The following is a 4,144-nucleotide window of genomic DNA, read 5'->3' on the forward strand; positions in this document are numbered from 1 at the left end:
CAAAAGTCCCCATAGTCTATCACAGTCTCAACAGTGTTTCAAAGTTCAAAGTTTCTTCTGAGATTCATGTAATCTTTTAACCATAATCCCCCATAAAGTCAAGTAAAAAAGCAGATCGCATACTTCCAACATATAATGGCACATTATATACCTTACCATTCCAAAACACAGGGAAGGGAGCACAATGAGGAAATACTGCACAAAAGCCAAGACTGACACCAGCAAGCTGGCAAACTCCAAACTCTGTGTCTCCATGTCTGATGTCAAAACGCTCTTCAGATCTTCAACTTCCTTCACCTTTGTTGACTACAACACACTTCTTTCTCTTGGACTGATTCTACTACCTGCTAGTGGCTTTTCTTGGCAAGTATCCCATAACTCTGGCATCTGGGGTCTCCAGGGCAATCTAGGTTTCAACTTCACAGCTTCATGCAATGGCGTCTCTGAACCTCCATTCAGGGACACCCCTGACACATGTGTGGCCTGAGTGGCTTTTCTTAGGCAAATTGTGTAACCCCTTTCTTCTATCCTTGACTCTAAAGCCAGAAACAAGTTCTGCTGCTTGCTAGGACTAGAACATGATCCACTCTTTCAATTACATCTTTACCAGCTTTCTCTTTTTGACTGCTATCTTTATTGCCTGTCCTTGAACTTGCTCTGTAGACCAGGTGACCTAAGCCCACCCCAACTACAACACACTTTCTCTAACAAGGCCACACCTATTTCAACATGGCCTCACCTCCTAATAGTGCCACTCTCTTTGGGGGCCATTTTCTTTCAAACCACCACACAAAGACCAAGAGGGCTTCCTTCCTGCTTTGACTAAGTTACAAATTTGATCAGGTGTCTCTCATAGCTTGGCCATTCCCAAAGTCCTTGTCTCTGAGACCTGCCCAGTCAAAAAGAAATAACAAAAATCCTTGGCTCTGAGAAACTTATGGCATACAGGCTAGGGTGGTGGCACAACAAGGAAAGACCTTGCTGCACCTAGAGCCAGTGTTTTGGCATGCTTCTGTAATCTCAGTGCTCCTACAGTGGCGTGGGGGAGAGACAGGAGAACAGCAATAAGCTCTCAGGCCAGCTAGCTCGGCATACACAGTGGCAAAATAACAAAAGTTTCCGTCTCAAATGAGATGGAGGGGAAGACTAACACCGAAGATTTTCCTCTAAAACCACATGTGCACTGAGGCACTTGTGCACCTGAACTTGCATAAACACAAACAACACACGAATGCGCACGTGCATGCATGCACACTCCATATGGAATGGTATACAGTAACAGACAGTAAGCTACATATCTGTTTGAGGTACTTTGGGCAACATTGTGGCTTCATCTTGCAGCCTTTATTTACAACCAGCACATATGATATGACATTTGTTAAAGTATTGCTGATCCATCCAATGAAGGAGCCATCACTAGAAGAAGGAGAAAACGCAATGGCTAGAAGACAGCAAGTTCAGCAAACCAGCCAGACGTACATGCAATAATTGCTATTACTCATGGTACAGAGATTGCTGGGGGGATTCAGACAGTGATAAATATTGAGGGCAGGCTTCAATGAATCTAATCTCCCCAAACCTTCACCAACTTAGACTTTTCTTTACACAGTTCAAGAGAGTTACTATAAGAAACTACTACAAAGTCCAAACCAATAGTAGTTTCCTTCTCTCATTATCACATTCCACATCCTGTCTCTTCCTTGTGTATACTCTCAGGAAGACTGAGAACATTGCAAAAATATGTTTTCATTTGTTTCTAGTGCTATTATTGAATCATACATACTTTCCTTCGAATCTAGAATCAAATATCTGTTCCCTGAAGTTTGTGGTGATATTATGTTCCCCAAAATATTGTGCATGCTAATAAACTTATCTGGGGTCAGAAAACAGAACAGCCACAATATTAAACATAGAGGTTAGGCAGTGGTAGCACACGCCTTTAATCCTAGCATTCCATAGGCAGAGATCCATGTGTTCAAGGATACAGCCAAGCATGGTGACTCACGCCTTTAATCCCAGAAAGTGAGCCTTTAATCCCAGGGAGTGAAGGCAGAAAACAGAAAGATATATAAGGTGTGAAGACCAGAAACTAGAAGCTTTTAGCTGGTTAAGCTTTTAGGCTTTTGAGCAACAGTTCAGCTGAGATCCATTTAGATGAGGACCCAGAGGCTTCCAGTCTGAGGAAACAGGATCAGCTGAGGAACTGGCGAGGTGAGGTAGCTGTGGCTTGTTCTGCTTCTCTGATCATCCAGCGTTCACCCCAATACCTGGCCCTGGGTTTGTTTTTATTAATAAGAACTTTTAAGATTCCTGCTACAGAAGTTCACTCAGTTTTGTTTTTTTTGGAAAACATCTATCTTATTTTATGGAGTAGAATCCTAGATGCTGACTAATCTCATGCCTGCTGTATATAGGTGGGCAGGGGATGGGAGAGAAGAAGAGAGAGAGAGAAAGAGAGAGAGAGAGAGAGAGAGAGAGAGAGAGAGAGAGAGAGAGAGAGAGAGAGAGAAAAGACAGAGACAGAGAGAGACAGAGAGACAGAGAGACAGACAGAGCATTTTCCATGTCCTGAAATAAGGTTGTGTCCCTTGATCACTTGACTGGCTTCTATGTGACACTATGTGTATCACATCCTGACCACTCTAAAACAAGTGACAAATGCCATCCCCATCGCTCACTTTTCCTGGTTTATCATATAACATAAGGCAGAGGACCAAGGAAAGAGTTCTGCTGCAGGGGCATTGTATGATGGAATTACTAAATAGAGCCTCTGTGCTTGAGTCACTACTTGGGAGAAAACTCTACAGAATATCACTCATCAATATCTCTCCTCTGCTGTGGGATGGTCTGTATGTCAAATGTGTTGCTGATTGGTCAATGAATAAATCACTGATTGGTCAGTGGCCAGGCAGGAAGTATAGGTGGGACTAAGAGAGAGGAGAATTGAGAGAACAGGAAGCTGGGTGGGGAGACACTGCCAGCTGCCATCAGGACAAGGAAGTTGTAAAGTACCAGTAAGCCACAAGCCACATGGCAAGGTATAGATTAATAGAAATGGATTAATTTAAGCTGTAAGAACAGTTAGCAAGAAGCCTGCCATGGCCATACAGTTTGTAACCAATATAAGTCTCTGTGTTTACTTGGTCTGGTTTGAGTGGCTGTGGGACTGGCGGGTGGCAGAGATTTATCCTGACTGTGGGCCAGGCAGGAAAACTCTAGCTACAAATGGCACCCAACGTGTTGGCAAGAGTTTCTACCTAAAACCTGAGTAAAAAGATTCTAAAACGGAGCTAAAAACAGCTCCTAGTTGTCTCTTTTAAGCTAGCGGCAGCCTGCGTGTTTGAACTACTGGCGGGTTCCTAGTGTGCATGCTCGACCTGCAGTATGGCGGAATGAGGCCTCTGCAAGTGGCACATTAAGCTGTGTGGTGGATTTAACCTTTGTTAGTACAAAACAAAAAAAAAGAGGTTTCTGGGCTACACGCTGCTTTGATAGAAGCATAGACCCACTATTTCTGAGAGTTGATGGCTCCCAGAGCTGGCGGAAAACGTATCACCGCCATGTTGGGAAGCTGAAGTGGGCGGAGCCAGCAGCGCCAGAGCCCTTTCAGGCTTAGAAGGCTGCAGTTTAAAGCAATAGGCTCAACTAATATAAAAAAATAAGCCACGTAAAGATGGCTACCACACAGAGAATCTGGATTGTGTTGTCTTTGGGATTCTTAACTGCAGAGAGATATTTGATTATAAAGGAAACTGAGTTAAACCAATATGCATATTTTAAAGATATCTTGACTTCAAAATTTGGATGTAAGGATATGTTGCTTTGGAAAGGAGACTCTGCTTTTATTTCCACAGAAAGCCAGAGGCTATGGATTTGTTCCAGATTAAGATACATCAGGTTTGACCAGCCAAGACCACCTGAAAGGTCTCCGATGACACCATGGCCCAGATGATCCAACATCCAGAACCGTTTCAAGGCAACTGGCTCAGACGATACACCCTCATGGACTACTCCATAACCCTAAAATATTCTTTGTGTCCCCATAAGATATAGCGCCCCCCTCCAGCAGGAAGTAGTAAGAAAAGCTACGCCCAAATTCCCAAATTATATGTAATTTTACTTTGTTAAGGTTAAAACCTTCCTT

Source organism: Peromyscus californicus, unplaced genomic scaffold (assembly GCF_007827085.1).
Source record: "Peromyscus californicus insignis strain IS unplaced genomic scaffold, ASM782708v3 Scaffold_10__1_contigs__length_136768540, whole genome shotgun sequence".
NCBI classification, from domain to species: domain Eukaryota; kingdom Metazoa; phylum Chordata; class Mammalia; order Rodentia; family Cricetidae; genus Peromyscus; species Peromyscus californicus.